General features: G+C 40.1%; 1 protein-coding gene across 3 annotated transcripts in view; it reads left to right on the top strand.

Moving 5' to 3' along the window:
• Positions 1-17,861, top strand: part of LOC135093485 (uncharacterized) — a 195,789-nt gene that overhangs the window by 165,347 nt on the left and 12,581 nt on the right. The gene's annotated exons all lie outside the window — the stretch shown is intronic.

The raw sequence follows: 17,861 nt of genomic DNA, 5'->3' as shown, positions 1-17,861 counted from the left end.
CTTTGTGTCTCACAACACAAGGGGGCAGTCACAGCCTGCCCTCTAAAGACAACTCTCTTCCTCCACACAAAACTACAAGCACCTAATAACACAAACACCCATCACTCAAAAATTTTAAAATCATCATGGCGACTCCTACACCAGCCTCAGAGTCCCCATCTCGGGAGGGGACCATAAATGTCCCCAGGTCGGACTGCCTTTCTGTCGACGACCCTAAGTGTCTTGACACCCCCCTCAACTTTTTCTTCATTAACTTCTGCAACATTCGCAGTCTAAGATCTAATTTTCAATCTGTAGAACACCACCTCTCCTCTTCTAAACCTCATCTTCTTTTCCTCACTGAAACTCAGGTGTCTGAGGCAACTGACAGTAGTCCCTTTTCTGTTCCCTCCTACTTTCTCTATCCTCATTTTCGATCCAAAGCTGGATGCTGCGTTTATGTGCACAATGACTTAACCTGCTCTCGTGCCCACGCTCTTGAATCTTCCGAGTTTTCCACCATCTGGCTACGACTACAGAGTCACTCTCATACTAAATTTATCTGTGCTGTATACCTCTCTCCTAACTCCTCTGACTACAAGAAATTCTTTGACTACTTAACTTCCAAAGTGGAGCACATTCTGACCCTCTTCCCTTTTGCAGAGATCTCCATTCTTGGAGATTTCAATGTTCACCACCAGCTTTGGCTTTCCTCTCCCTTCACTGACCATCCTGGTGAACTAGCCTACAACTCTGCTATCCTCCATGACCTAGAGCAATTGGTGCAACACCCTACTCGTATTCCTGACCGTCTTGGAGATACGCCCAACATTCTTGACCTTTTCCTGACCTCTAATCCTTCTGCTTATGCTGTCACCCTTTCTTCTCCGTTGGGCTCCTCTGATCACAATCTCATATCTTTATCTTGTCCTATCACTCCAATCCCTCCTCAGGATCCCCCTAAGCGAAGGTGCCTCTGGCGTTTTGCCTCTGCTAGTTGGGGGGACCTGAGGAGGTATTTTGCTGATTTTCCTTGGAATGACTACTGCTTCCGTGTCAGAGACCCGTCTTTGTGTGCTGAGCACATAACAGAGGTGATAGTGTCTGGCATGGAGGCGTACATTCCTCACTCTTTTTCTCATCCTAAACCTTCTAAACCTTGGTTTAACACAGCTTGTTCTCGTGCTATACACGATAAAGAGGTGGCCCACAAAAGGTACTTAAGCCTTCCATCACCAGAATCTCATGCACTTTATATTTCTGCCTGGAACCATGCCAAGTCTGTTCTTCAACTAGCTAAAAACTCCTTCATTAACAGAAAATGTCAAAACCTTTCAAGATCTAACTCCCCTCGTGATTTCTGGCATCTAGCCAAAAATATCTCCAATAACTTTGCTTCTTCTTCTTTCCCTCCTCTACTTCAACCAGATAGCACCACTGCTATCACATCTATTTCTAAAGCTGAACTCTTTGCTCAAACCTTTGCTAAAAAGTCTACCTTGGACGATTCTGGGCTTGTTCCTCCCTCTCCTCCACCCTCTGACTACTTCATGCCACCTATTAAAATTCTTCGCAATGATGTTTTCCATGCCCTCGCTGGCCTAAACCCTCAGAAGGTTTATGGACCTGATGGGGTCCCTCCTATTGTTCTCCGAAACTGTGCCTCTGTGCCTCCTTGCTTGCACCTTGCCTAGTCAAACTCTTTCAGCTCTGTCTGTCAACATGTACCTTTCCTTCTTGCTGGAAGTTTGCCTACATTCAACCTGTTCCTAAAAAGGGTGACCGTTCTAATCCCTCAAACTACCGTCCTATTGCTTTAATTTCCTGCCTATCTAAAGTTTTTGAATCTATCCTCAACAGGAAGATTCTTAAACATCTATCACTTCACAACCTTCTATCTGATCGCCAGTATGGGTTCCGTCAAGGCCGCTCTACTGGTGATCTTCTGGTTTTCTTTACTGAGTCTTGGTTATCCTCTTTTAGAGATTTTGGTGAAACTTTTGCTGTTGCCTTGAACATATCAAAAGCTTTTGATAGAGTCTGGCACAAAGCTTTGATTTCCAAACTACCCTCCTACAGTTTCTATCCTTCTCTCTGTAACTTCGTCTCAAGTTTCCTTTCTGATCGTTCTGTTGCTGCTGTGGTACACGGTCACTGTTCTTCTCCTAAATCTATTAACAGTGGTGTTCCTCAGGGTTCTGTCCTGTCACCCACTCTCTTCTTATTATTCATTAATGATCTTCTAAACCAAACTTCTTGTCCTATCCACTCCTACGCTAATGATACCACCCTGCACTTTTCCACATCTTTTCATAGACGTCCAACCCTTCAGGAGGTAACCATATCACGCAGGGAAGCCACAGAATGCCTGACTTCTGATCTTTCTAAAATTTCTGATTGGGGCAGAGCAAACTTGGTATTGTTCAATGCCTCAAAAACTCAATTCCTCCTTCTATCAACTTGACACAACCTTCCAGACAACTATCCCCTCTTCTTCAATGACACTCAACTGTCCCCCTCTTCTACACTGAACATCCTCGGTCTGTCCTTTACTTATAATCTGAACTGGAAACTTCACATCTCATCTCTAGCTAAAACAGCTTCTATGAAGTTAGGTGTTCTGAGATGTCTCTGCCAGTTTTTCTCGCCCCCCCAGCTGCTAACTCTGTACAAGGGCCTTATCCGTCCATGTATGGAGTATGCTTCACATGTCTGGGAGGGTTCCACTCATACTGCTCTTCTAGACAGGGTGGAATCAAAAGCTTTTCGTCTCATCAACTCCTCTCCTCTAACTGACTGTCTTCAGCCTCTCTCTCACCGCCGCAATGTTGCATATCTAGCTGTCTTCTACCGCTATTTTCATGCTAACTGCTCTTCTGATCTTGCTAACTGCATGCCTCCCCTCCTTCTGCAGCCTCGCTTCAGAAGACTTTCTTCTTTCTCTCATCCCTATTCTGTCCACCTCTCTAACGCAAGAGTTAACCAGTATTCTCAATCATTCATCCTTTTCTCTGGTAAACTCTGGAACTCCCTGCCTGCTTCTGTATTTCCAACTTCCTATGACTTGAATTCCTTCAAGAGGGAGGTTTCAAGACACTTATCCACCAATTTTTGACCACTGCTTTGACCCTTTTATGGCACTGGCATTTCAGTGGGCATTTTTTTTATTAGATTTTTGTTGCCCTTGGCCAGTGTCCTTCCTACATAAAAAAAAAAAAAAATAGATCTTCCCTATCTTGTGTTTCCATACCGCTTAGTAATCTGTAAAGTGCAATCTCTCGTCTCCTTTCCAAGGTTGGGAGTTGCATCCTAGTTAATCTCTCCATGTATGGCAGATCTTGCAATTCTGGTATCATTTTGGTTGCTGCTCTTTTTTTAATGTGGTGACCAAATTACCACTGCATATTCTCATCCTGGACGTATCATTGTGGTGATTATTTTCCTCATCATTTCTTCGTCAAGATAAGCAGTAGGTTGAGAGTTTCACCAGTTATCTTATTAATATGTTCTTCCAGTGAAAGTTCCTCTGAGAATATCACTCCCAGATCTTTTCCACTGTTGTCTTATTAATTGTTTCACTCCCTGTCTTATAGTTATTACTACACCTTCTGTTACTTTTCCAAACTCAATCTTTTTATACTTCCCAGAGTTAAATTTCATTTGCCATCTGTTGCCCTATTCCCATACCTTGTCTAAAGCTCTACAATTCTTTAAAATCTTTAAATTCCTTCACTCTTCTTATAAATTTTGCATTGTCAGCGAAAAGACTCAAATAGCTGAATACATTCTCCACTATATCATTTTTATATACCACAAATATTACTGGTGCTAACACTGATCCTTAGGTCACTTAATACCAGGCTCCACACTGATGTCTGGTCCCTTATTTCTGTTCACATCTTTTTTTTTCTTTTTTTTTTCTATAATCCTCCATCCATTCCACCATTCTTACACCACCTATCTTCTTCAGTTTCCATAGTTTTTTTTATGTGGCACCTTATCACAAGCTTTTCTTAAATCTAGGTAAATGCACTCTGCCTAACTCCAGTATCACTCTTTAGTAATAACACAAATTGTTAAGACAAGATCTCCCTTTCTAAAACCAAATTGACAATTTGTAAGGATTTCATTATCTTCCAAAAATTTTATCCATTTGTTTTTTATTATCCTTTCACATATTTTTGCTACTACACTGGTCAGCAAAACTAATTTAGTGTGTCTTGTGTGTTTCCTCCTTTAAACATGGGCATGATGTTCACCCTTTTCCAATCCTGTGGAACTATTCCTTCATTAATAGAGGTACATAATTATGATGGTATATAATTTATCTATAAGCTGGTTACTGCATTCTTTCAGTAAACATCCTGACACTCCATCTGGTCCTGTGGCCTTTCTCACATCTAAAGTTTTGATGATTTCATTAATTTCCTGTATCATTACTTAAAATTTCCCAATTTTTTTTTTTTTTTCCTGTACATCCAGTGGCCTTATAAATTCCTTTTCTTTTGTAAAAAACTCCTTGAAGCTTTTATTCATCTTTTCTGCCATCTCTTTCAGGTCCTCATATACCACTCTATCCACCCTTAGGTTTTCTATGCTCATTTTGCTTTTTAGTTTATCATTCACATGTCCATAGAAGAGTTTTCAAACTGTCTTTGTTCATCTCTCAGGCTCTTTACTTAATCATTTCTTGCTTGTTTGTAATTATTCTGTAGATTAATTCTTTTAGTTTTCCTCCACTTTTTCCATGAATCGTCTTTCATCCTTCTTGCTGCTTTGCATCTTTTATTAAACCACACTTCTTAACCAACTATTTTTGGCTGCCTTTTAGGCACAAACTTGTTTTCTTCTTTGTATATTTTAAGAAACTCATCCCACTTCTCTTGGACCCTTGTAGCCTTATGGAACATATCCCATCTTTCTTCACGAAAAAAACTTCCTCATGTTGTCAAACTGTGCCTTACTACAGTCTAATCTAGCATGGTGTTCTTCATTCCTCTTACCCTCAATTTCCTTATTTATATTGAATTATATATTTGCATGGTCACTTTTGGCTAACGGACACTCTTTCTGAACATTCTCAATTCCTTCTAGTTCCTTGCTAAGTAATAGATCTAGTCTCAATGGTTCTCCATCTTTTCCAAATTTTGTATCACATTTTATCCATTGTGTTAATACATCATCCATTGCCAGTTGCAATAATTTCTTCCCTCAAGATGATTCTGTTCCCTCAGTATACCACTGCTCCCATCATGATCACTTTATCACCACTTAGCATTTATCACCACTCTGCATCTTTTATCATTTCTTCATATTCTTCATTTGACCAGGCATTGGTTTTAGGTGGTATGTAAGGCACCTTGAATTGTCTCTTTTTTGCCTTGTATATTTTCCATTCCAATTTTCAGTGCCTCTGCTGGTCCATTGCCACATTCTGTTTCAACCACCTTTAAGCTTTTCTTAATTAAAAACATCACTCCCTCCTCCTTTCTTATTTATTCTACTTCTTTCCCGTAAGTTGTATCTATTTTGTCCAATGTTCTTTTCCATCTTTTAACTCATTATATAATTTTATTTCTATGAGGCCCATTATATATGGACATTATATAATTTTATTTCTATGAGGCCCATTATATCTGGACTTTTCTCATTTAAATAAACATTTAACTCCCTTAATACTGAGATCAGGCTATTAACCCTTTCAGTGCTCCGGACCATGATCGTGGCTTTGAGGGAAATGCCTCCTGACCACGATCGTGGTCCCATATTTGACGAGCCACAGAATTAAATTGCGCGCCTCCTGGCTTCTGCTTGTGGCCAGCTGGCACTCTCCCATCCTCGCTCGACTCATGGGACGTGCCACTAGTTGTGTGGTTAGGAAAATATAGTCACAATGGCAATCACACCATAAGGTATCAGATGCCCCTTTTTTCACAATTATTATTATTTCCAGACGTCGCTAGCGGTTATTTGTGTTTTATTGCGAAGAAAGCCAGTGTTTTATGTTGAATTTGGAAATAATAGTATGTACACCAAGGAAACACTCTGAAAACGTATTTTATATTATTTCTGTGGACATAATGTAAGCACAGGTGTGAAAAATAATTATTCTTGTACATTCTTGAGCAATTTTGAGCAACTGCAGCTCAGATCAGGTGGAAAATACTGCGTAATTTAGAGAGAAATGCTGCACAAGTTGCAGCGGAAAATAACCACCCACTACGATGGCAACACTCAACAGAGCACAACGTATCACCAGAAATACAACTCCCCATCATTATTGCATCCCTTTCCAGGCTGAGTAGAGACCTAAATTTTTCACAGTGGATGTGTAGAACCCTATTATGCATGAGAATGTGATTCTTTTCCATCTTTACAAACCTTGATTTTTCGGCCGGATTTGCGTATCACAGACACCATCCAAAAACCTATTTGTGACCTGATAGGGTTAATGTTAGTATATGCCACATTCCATGTCTTTTTTTCCTCCTTCATATGTTTCTCTGTTCCCCCTCCTCTTCAGGTACCACTTCCTCACTTTCATGTCCAAAACTCTTCCGTTCTCTCCTCATTTTTTTTGTCTCTGCTTCCTCCCTTAGTTTAATTAGTGCTTCCCTCTCCTTTTCATTAAAGTCTCTTCTTAGCCTTATGATGTTTTGTTACCTCATCCTTAGCCAGCCTCCAGCCCCCTGCCAGAGCCTCCTCAGCATCTTACTGCAATTTAACTTGGATTCTTATGGGTCTGTGCCCTTCACCTACAAATTTCCCTACCTTGTGATATTCTTCTACTTCATTTACCAGACATCTTCCATCCTCTTGTACCTTTCCCACCACTTTGTTTATTACCTCTTTCAGCTCTTTCTCTTTCACTGCTTTGTTGATCTCCTAATTTTCCTTAATCCTAAAGACAATAATGCATTTCTTTTTATTAACTGTCTCCCTTAAAAACAGGATTGAAAAAAACCCAGAATTTTTTTTAAACCTAATCCACTTTTTTTAGTTTATTTTTTTGTGGGGTTAATGTTTTTTTGGGGGTTTATTTTTTTTTTGTTTTTTTTTCCTCATATATGTATGTAAATCAGTTTAAATAAACAATTAGAAAGTAATCTAGAGTGAAACAAAAGGTCTGAATTTTTTTTTTTTTTCATGTAGTAGGGGCACCGGCCAAGAGCAAGAAAAATATAATAAAAAAAAGTTCCACTGAGGTGCCAGTCATCAAAAATTACAGGATAAATGTGTTGAAACCTCCCTCCAGAAAGAGTTCAAGTCATAGAAAGGAAGAAATGCAGAAGCAATAAGTGAGTTCCAGAGTTTACCGGAGAAAGGAATGAATGATTGAAAATACTAGTTAACTCTTGCATTAGAGAGGATGACAGAATAGGGGTGAGAGAAAGAAAAAAGTCTTGTGCAGCAAGGCTGAAGGAAGAGGGGAGGCATGCAGTTAACAAGATCAGAAGAGCAGTTGACATGAAAGTGACATTAGAAGATAGCGAGATGCAATATTGTGGCGATGAGAGAGAGTCTGAAGACAGTCAGTTAGAGGAGAGGAGTTGATGAGACAAAAAGCTTTTAATTCCACCCTGTCTAAAAGATGGAATGCCCTCCCATACATGTGAAGCACACTTCATACATAAACAGATAAGGCCCCTGTACAGAGTTAGCAGCTGGTGGGGACGAGAAAAACTGGTGGAGACAACTCAGAATACCTAACTTCATAGAAGCTGTTTTAGCTAGAGATGAGATGTGAAGTTTCCAGGTTAGATTATAAGTAAAGAGCAGACCAAGGATGTTCATTGTAGAAGAGGGAGACAGTTGAGTGTCACTGAAGAAGAGGGGATAGTTGTCTGGAAAGTTGTGTCGAGTTGATAGATGGAGGAATTGAGTTTTAGAGGCACTAAACAATATTAAGTTTGCTCTGCTCCAATCAGAAACTTTAGAGGGTTCAGAAGTCAGGCAAACCCCAAAAAGTTTTCACTTTTGCTTTTTCCCACTGCCAACCTGTCACTTTGCATAAACTTCATCTCCATTTTCCCTTTCTATTTTTTTCTCTTCCACCTCTATTTTTGATATCACTTTTACCTTTTTTCTATTTCATTTTCTATTTAATTTTATATTTCACTTTTTTTTTCTATTTCATTATGGAGACAGAAACAGCAATACTCCATATGTTTGCTCCTCCTTATTTTATATACACGTACATATTTCTGCATTTTTTATTTTATTTTTTTTCAGTTAAGGTCTCCCACTAATAGTATTTTACCATCCTCTCTTATCATGTTGTCTAGGCACTTTAACACTTCCTTTTGCATTTCCTTGTGACCCTCCAGCCTCCATGTATTAGTCTTCGGTGGCACATGTGTTAATATGATCCTCCTCCTTTCTCTCCCACTGGTCCTGATTGTTACACTTATGACCTCCACCATGCCATCTCCATATCGCTTTTCTTCCACATCTCAAACCATTATCAGTACTCCTCCTCCTCCTTTTCCCTTTCTATCTCTCCAATAATTATATCCTTCCTTAAAGCTTAAGTGGACTTCCTCTTTTAACTTTGTCTCTGTTAGGCACAACACATCTGGTCTATTTTCCTTTAAGTAATCTCTCACTTCCAGTACACCTGAAAGTAACCTGTCTGTATTTGTATACATTACTCTTAATGTACTAATTCTCCCACAACATGCAATTTGTCTGTCTGCTGCTGTGGTTCTTTCATTTCTTGTTTTCTTTCCTGAATGTACCATTTCCTTAGTCTCATATCTAGTACCTTCCAGTAAAATTTCCTCTTCTCAGTCTCCGTCCTTCTCTCTCTTTTTTTTTTTTTTTTTTTCCTAGACTTCACTTGTCAGGCCCCTCTCTTATTCCCTTTCTTCCAAGTTCATATCTCTTTTTACCCAAATACTCTTGTATTGTGAACTTTCAGCCAGCTTCCCAGTTCTCACTAGGACCTCCTCTACTGCAACTTAGGATCTCATTCTCTTTTTTAACGGTCTTTTACCTCCTTCACTATATTTTCCAATTCTATATGCTTCTTCCACTTTTCGTTCCAGTCCCTGTTCCTCATCTTGGACCATTGTAAGAATTTTTCTTACCAACTCCTTCTCTTCTCTCTCTCTGACAGACTTTACTGGGTTTTTCTTCTCTTGGAATTCAAAAAAGACCATACATTTTTTCTTATCCACTGTGTCTCTCACCAAAACCTCCTTTTCTTTAATTACCTGAATTACTGTGTCCTTGGTCTTTTCCTGTATTTGTTTTTTAACCACCTCTGAAGCTAACTCTTTCATCCTCATGTTCTTTCTTCCAGGCATTTCTCAGTTCCTCCAGTTTCTTTTCACATATTGCCCCTTCCACTTTTTCCTGCACTATCCTCCACCTTTTGTTGCAGCCCTTGCAGAGTTACTTCATATCCATTAATTACACATAGTCTTGAGTATCTCATTTTTCTTTCTTTAGTTCCTCCATTGCCTCTTTCTCTCATTGTTTATCTTTAGAGCACTCTCACATTCTCTATACTTCTTTCTCAGTTCTTTGTTTTCCATAATAACTGTCCTGGTTTTCCAGAATGCCAGAGATCAGTTTCCTCATGCACCTTATTTCTTTCTATACACTGATTATCCTCCTCATATTTCTTTTCTCTTCTCTGAATTCTGAAAAATCCCTTCCTCCACTTGCCTCCACCAATTGTCTCAAGCCCACAGGGGTTTCAATAAAATGTGCCTTCTGTCTCACCCCCTCACTCGGTTTGTTTACAAACACATCATGACCAGTGGTGCCACCTAGATCTTCCTTTTCTTCCATTTATGTATTAAATTCCATTATGTATTAAATTTGGAGACTGGACACTCTGTAACCCCCTCTCACTCCTGCATATACATTACTAGGCATTGTTGTTTTGTCCAGATCCAGTAGCTTGTATCTTCAGGAGCTCTAGCACCCGTGTCCAGACAGCTGGCCAGTGCACGCGCACGCATGTGTGTGTGTGTTTTTACCTAGTTGTATTAATCTAGTTGTATTGTACAGGGTTGGAGCTAAATCTCATTTGTCCTGTCTCCATATCTACAGTTATCCAATTTCTTTTTAAATTTGCTCATTCTAAACAACTGTAACCACTTAAACTATTCCAGAGATTATTGCCTCAATATGGGAAACTATATTTCTTAGTGTCACTGAGATATTTACTCTTCTTTTGTATGTCCTCTCATACATCTTGTTTCCTCATCCATATGAATCTCCAAAACTTGTCTGTCTACTTTTTTCATTTAGTTTATTAATTTGTACATTGTTATCAAGTCTCCCCTTTTTCTTTTCTCTTCCAATGTTAATCTCATTTCTTCCAGTTGCTCTTCATACGTCTTTTCATTCAACTCTGGCACCATCTTTGTTGCTGTCCTCTGCATTCTCTCCAATTTCCTTATATTCTTCTTCCTATGTGGAGATCATATGACTGCAGCATATTCCAATTTGGAACATATCATTGTTGTAGTTATTGTTTTTCATCATATTCATGTCCATATAGGTAAAAGCCACTCTAATGTTACTTAACATCTTTTATGTGGAGCCAGATATCCCCCACTTATATGTTTCTCTGGTGACAGTGTGTCCTGAATAATCACCCCTAAATCTTTTTCTTTATTACTTTTAATTATCGTATCTTCACCCATTCATAGTTCCACATAGGTTTCCTTGTACTTTTTCCATTTCCAACACATGACATTTCCTAGGATTAAATTCAGGTTTCCACTTTGGACTCCAAGGATAAATTTTATCTAAATCTCTCTGTAGCTTCTTACAATCCTCCTGGCTCTTTATAGCTCTTAGCAACTTTGCATCAGCAGCAAACAAATTGATGTATTTATTTAATCCTTTCTGCATATCATTTATGTAAATCTGAAACATAACCGGTGCTAATACAGATCCCTGTGGTACTTCTGCTTGTTACCTTGCTCCAGCTTGAACTATTATCTCTGTATGTCCTTCAAATAGTCTTGCATCCAACTTTATATTTTTGCCTTTTAAAACTCTTATATTTTCCTGTTTCCACAATAGGTTCATGTGTGCAATTGTTTGTTTTTTTTTATTTTTTTTATTTATTTTTTTTTTATCCAGACATACATCATCCACCCATCCATCTCTTTTTTGCACCACATCTATCACTCTTGTGTAAAAACTCAGCAGATTTGTAACATACAATCTTTGTCTTAAATCCAAATTGTTTATTTATGATTACCTCATTTTCTTCTAAATACTTCATCCATTTGTTTTTAATTAAAATTTTGCAGAATTTACCCATGATGGTAGTTAATGACACTGGCCTGTAATTTAGTGGCTCCATTTTGCCACCTTTATAGATATGCATTATATTGGCTCTTTTCCATTCTTTAGGCACTCTTCTTTCTTTCAACAAACTATTTACCACATTTCAGATTGGCTCCAACAGTTGGTCTCTACATTCTTTCAGTACCCATCCTGATGCACCATCTAGTCCCATTGCTTTTTCTAACATCTACATCACTCAACATTTTAAAGATTTCATACTTCTCTTTAATTTCATGTAGCCCTTGATTTTACTCTTCACCTATAGGCACTACAAAATCTGCTTCTTATTTAAAGGATTATAAAACTCATAATTTCACTCATCTCATAGTCTTCATATGTCCTTCCTTAGTTGTTTTTCTGATTGTATTATCCTCACATTCTCATACTTTTTCTTGCATCCCCTTATATTTATTTGTCTTCCATGCATTTATTTGTCTTGGGTGGAATGTGAAGCAATAATCTTCCTCTTTTTCCTTTCACCATCTTTAACTACAATGCTCAAAACTTATGCCATCCCATCATCATATTTCACTTTTTCAACAAAGATGTCATTCTTCACCAATTTTAACATTCCTCCCCATCTTTATCTTTGCTACCTCTCCTCCAAATGTTGTACCCTTCCCCTGCAAATTTTATCTGTATTTCCTCTTTTAATTTGGTCTCTGTTAAACATACAATATCCAGCTTGTTATTCTTTAAAATATCCCTTAGTTCCAATATATTTGACACAAGCCCATATATATTTGTTTACATAACTTTCAATATATTACATTCCTTCTCAGTCTTACTATATTCCCTATCTATTGTTATTCCTCTTCTCTGGCATTCTTCAACCACCACTTTCTTATCTTTAGATCTGCCATTTTCCATACAAATTCTTTCACTTGATCCTGTGTCCTTTTTTGTTCTTTGCTTTAACTTCTTCTCTCATCTCTTTCAATTTATTCCTCTCATCCTCATTTAAATATCTTCCTGTTCATATATTTTCATGTCTTCTGCCTTTGATAGTTTCCATGTCTCCATCATTACAGTTTCCACTGCCATTTCTGTACTAAATCAAATTTTTAGAGGCTTCACTCCATTTTCAGCATACTTGCCAAGCCTCTGAACTTCCTTAATTTGCTCCATTATTTCCTCGCCTCCCTCACTCACTACCACTGCTATTGTCTCCTTTGCTCTTTTAAGTTCTTGTCTTTCTCTTATAGTCTTAATGGGTAATTTCTTTTCTTCATCACCAAATATCACAACACACATCTTTTGTACTGTATCCCTTATTATTTGCTCTTTTTCCTTTATTATCCTAACCACTTTTTTTTTCAATATGTTTATCATATTCCTCCTTTTGTTGTCTCAATATTTCTTTCATATCAGTCTTCTGTTTTTCTCTCTCTTCCTTCCAGCTATGGGCTTCCTCCTTCATCATATCTTGCACTTCATCTTTCATGACATCCTCATTCCTTTGATTTTTCCCTCTAAAGTTTATTCTTAGGCTCCTCATTTTTTCTCTTTAAAGCTGTAATCTTGGCCCTGGTTTTATTATTCTGGTCCAAAAGTTTTTGTACCTCTTCTCTTAATTTCTTGTTTTTGTCTTCCCTCTCCATTTCCTGCTTGATATCCCTTTATTCTCTCAAAATGCTCTTTATATCTTTTCCATTCACCTTTAACTTCCAGTTTTTCGCTACTTTAGTCAGATCTCACATCTCCTCTCTTGACTTTGCATAATCCTCTTCTACTTTCCACAATCTCCTATTTACTCTGCCCACATTCTGCTCATCTTCATTGAATCTGAGGAAATTAGCTGGGCTGCCACAGAAAGGTGATGGCCTTTGTGCCAGCTTGACTTTGAGTGAGGTGGTTTGTTTACATTTAGGAAATTCACTGATCCTCCAAAATCTTCCTTCCATTGGTTAATTTTTTCCCCACACTCTCTACTTTACTAATTTTACTGGAAACAGGACTGAGTATTCATAACCCTGTACATACATTCTAAGTGCTGGAACCAAGATGGATGTGTCTGTCCATCATGGCCACCATGTGTGTATTTATCTAGTTGTATTTACCTAGTTGTATGACCTGAGCTACGCTCATATCATCCCATCTCCATATCTACTCTTATCCAGTTTTCCCTTGTAGTTGTGCACACTTGTTGCCAATAATACATCCTCACTTAGCTTGTTCCAAACTTCTATATTTCTCTGTGGGAAATTATATTTCTTTATGTTGCTCAAGCCCCTTCTTTTTTTTTTTTTTTACTATGTCTTCATGTGTAACTGGTATTTCCTACTTCTCTTTGCAGCAGTTTCTCATTATCTATTTCTTCCACTCTATTCCACAATTTATGAATTAGTATTAAATCTTCCCTTTCTCTTGTTTGCTCCAATGTTGGCTGATTAATTTCTTTTAACTTGTCTTCATATGATAATTCTTCCAGTTCTGGAACTATCTTCATTGCTATCTTTTGTATCCTTTCTAGTTTTTTTTTTTTTACATATTTCTTCCTGTGGGGAGACCACAGCATATTCCAACTTTGGTCTAATCAAAGTGGTAATTATATTTCTCATCATATCTTTATCCATATAGCAGAATGCTGTTCCAATGGGGAGTTTCCAGAACTAATCCGCCAGATGTCATCACTACTGTATGTCCCATAGTGACGTGAGCTAAAATAATGTGATTGATTGATTGATTGATACATTTATTGTTGTATTAATAATGAAATACAACAAAGGAGGAGGATGGACTTTGCCACCCACCCCCTGGCCAAAGACTTAAGGGTAGAGTATCAAAAATATAAAAACAGATAGTATACATTACAAGAATATAAGTAAATAAATAAATAAATACAGATATTGCACACCTTATTGCATAAATATCCTACAGTCTGGCAGCAAATGTAGGATATTCCTTGAGTATATCCCTGAGAGTGGTTGAGTCAAAGAAATGGTCAATGAGGTATACAAATCATGTTGACCTTGCTGCCTAAATTTAGCAATGAGAGGACATTCCATGACATAATGACGCAGAGTGTGTCCTCTTGATGCAGCACACAGCATACACCAGGAGAAGCACTGACTTCCCAAAAGTATTTATAGCTTAATCTGAGCCTCATTGCCACCCTGTCATGTGATGCAGTGTTTCTCCCATAGGTGTAAGCACAGCCCTGGGAGACACGTACCTAGTGAAGACTACAGCCACTGCCCCTATGGCAACAAAGCTCCAACTGATTACTAATGCTATTATGTACAAAGTCCTTAATACTACTCTTAACATAGGCCAGAGTGTACTCAGTGCCAGGGTCCACTGTGTTGTCCTGAAGCAGGATACCCACATGAGAGGGTATCCAGGTGAAGTGAACTGTGGCACCAGCACCCTCTAGGGCATGGATGAGATCAAGACATTTATTAACTAGATCACAGTCCATGCGGGAGGTAGATTGGAGAGCATACAGTTCTGCCTGACTGTCATCAAAGAAGAATACATCATTACGGAGAGGTGCCACAATATGGAGCGCCTCCAGAACAGCATACAGTTCTGCCCTAGTGGAGGATGTGTGCTGGGAGCTGCCTGGAAACCTCAGTGTCAGTGTAGTGATTGGCAGAAATGTAGTCGCGGATGAACAGCCCACATCCAGACCTGCTGCCATTGACTGATCCATCACAATAAACATGAATAGCCTGAACGTGGGGGTACTTGGACAATTTAGTCATGAACATGTCTTGTAGCACATGAGGGGGCCAGTCCCTCTTGGGCTGATGCAGTGAATGAATATCAACACTGACACAGTGAGGGTTCCAAATGGGTTGGAGTGGTGACATAACAATGTTAATACAGGCCTCGGCTATACCTACACTTGTAAGAACTCCCAAGATCTTCCTGAGGTATGGAGTTGTAGGAGTCCAATGATCACGATACAGAGGGATCAGTGATTCCTTCAGAGAGTCGTAGCCCGTGCATAGTATCCGACCAACAGTAAGACAAGTAATTTCCTGTATCCTACACATAATACTCAGCAGGTGCAGTTCAGCTCTGAGGACCATAATCTGACCAATTCTTAGGCATCCCAAAATTATTTTCATGGCTTCATTCTGAACAAGCTCCAGGGGACAGAGCTGGGTGGCACTAAACCATATTAAAATAGAGCTGCATAGTCAATGAGGGATCGTATGACAGATATATAGGACATCCTTAGGACTGGAATGCCAGCCCCCAGGCTCCTGTTTGCTAACAGCAGAAGTGGTGCTCGCCATGGCAGACAGAGGTCTTGAACATAGTGTACAGCATGGAGTGACTTCCTGAAACTCAGCTATACACCCAGGTAGGTACTTGTGTGTATAAACTCTAGGGATGGGAACATTATTTACAGTGGGCGGTCGAAGGACCTTCCCTTTGGCTTGAAATTTGGTTTTACATTCATTAATTACAAGTCCCACTTAAACACACAATGCTGCTAGTTGTGACAGAGCTGACTGGAGAGTCCTGGGTGTGGGGCATTGGAGGAGTATGTCGTCAGCATAGATGAGGACCTGGGTGCCCTACGGGAAGGAACAACGTGCAATTTTGTCCATTAAAACATTGAAAAGCATTGGACTAAGGACTCCACCCTGTGGTGTTCCAAGCTCAAAGACTTCCTCAGAGGAGACTGCACCTTGAAACTAAACCTGTGCTGTTCTTTTGTACAAATAGTCCCTGATCCATCCTAATAATCTACCTTTGACACCTTTGAGAATGAGTTCCTCCATAATAACATCTGTGTTGGCCCTGTCAAAGGCACCCTTGAGATTAACGAAAGTTCTGCAGGTAGCATCCTTATTTATAAGGCACTCAACAAAACAATGACTTGTGGAATGACCTTTCAGGAAGCCATGTACATTGTCAGAGTACATGGCCCACCTTATACATAAGCCTGTTCAATATTACCCATTCCATCATATTACACAGACAGGTGGTGAGAGAAATTGGGCGAAAGGTGCCATCATCTTTAGGGATTGGGATGATAATGGCTGTTTTCCAGGAGTGGGGAAGCTTGCTTGCAGTGAGAAACATGTTAAGTAGGTCTAAGACAGGGTTGTCTACCTTTACCTCTAGGAGGGCATTGAGGATGCCATAGGTGATGCCATCCTTGCCAGGAGCTGTTCACTTGCCCAATTTAACTGCTGAGAGAAGTTCATCATGTGTGATAGGCACACAGATGTCATCTGGCAGAGAAACACTGCGGTGAATCAACTCCATCCTTTGTGGTCTTTGCCGCTCGAGCGCCTCCTGGTGTTCCACAGGAAGGCCAGAGAAGGATGAGGCTTCCTTCCACTGCAGGACGAGCTCTCGTGCCCTGCCGGCAGGATCAGGCTCACACACCTGCCGCCTGGGCTTGCCCCGGACACTGTTAATGTGGTGCCACACCTCCTGGAGGGACCGGGTCCTGCGCACCAAGTCCAGGAAGGAGACCCAGTACTTCTTTCTTTCCTGCTGCCTCAGATCCGTGAGGTGTCGAGCCACAGTAACCATAGCATCCCGTGACTCTGTGTCTGCTGGGTTGAGCCACCAACGTCTCTGGTAAGCAGCGAGTGTCTGTTGGCAGTTCAGGATCACAGGGTCAGTAGCATAAGTCCAGTGGCGTGGAGTGTGGGTCCTTGCCAGAGTCCTTGGAGTCACAATGAATCCCTTGATGGTGTGTAGCAGTCCATCATACAGTGCCTCTGCATCAGCGAAGGAGCCCTTCACAGCAGGGTACCACACCATCACATGGATGATGAGGCCCGCCATCTTGGATGGTGGCACCCTCAGGCGCTTCCTGGGCACTGCCAGGGCAGACTGCACTGGGAAGGTCATCTCCAGGGTGAAGTGGTCACTCAGCAAAGACCTGACAAGAAGGGTTTCGGCAGTATATGTTGGCATATTGATAAGGGCTACATAGTCAAGTTTGCCTCCTTGTACATGTGTAGGTGAATGTTCCCCAGAGAGCACTACTGTATCTGTGGTGTCAAGGAAAGCCTTCCAATGCACACCATTAGCATTGGTGATGAGATGGGTCCCTAATTCCTTATGCCTGGCATTAAGGTCACCCATGATAATAGTCTGCTCCTCAAGGACATAATCAGGAAAATTTGCAACATTTAAGGCACCAGCATGAATGTACATGTTTACAAAGTAAATAACTTCACCCAAGGTATGCAAGCAAACAGTAATAAATTCAATACCCTTGGTGAGCCCCATTTCCCTGAAAGTAACCAGAATCCCATGTCTAATGAAAGTAGCCATCCCCCGACTACTGCTGTCACCACAACTGAAGGTGTGGGAGGCATAACCCCACAGCTCAGGCACCCGTGGCCCTACCTCCTGTAAGGCAATAATGTCAGGCTTATGGAGAAGGACGTGAGAGTGTAAGTCAGTGAAGCAAGTGTGTAGACCATCGACATTCCATGTTAAGGTGCGGAAAGTCGTACCGTTCATTGTGATAGTGTTGCACCTGGGTCTTTAGGTCGTCTACGTCCTGTGTCAGGCAAGACATCTACTCCACCAGAGTCTGCAGGGCTGACATCACATATCCCTGGTCTGGCTCAGTGCTGGCA

This window comes from Scylla paramamosain, chromosome 43, assembly GCF_035594125.1.
Source record: "Scylla paramamosain isolate STU-SP2022 chromosome 43, ASM3559412v1, whole genome shotgun sequence".
In the NCBI taxonomy this organism is placed as follows: domain Eukaryota; kingdom Metazoa; phylum Arthropoda; class Malacostraca; order Decapoda; family Portunidae; genus Scylla; species Scylla paramamosain.
This window is presented reverse-complemented; position numbering and strand designations above follow the sequence as displayed.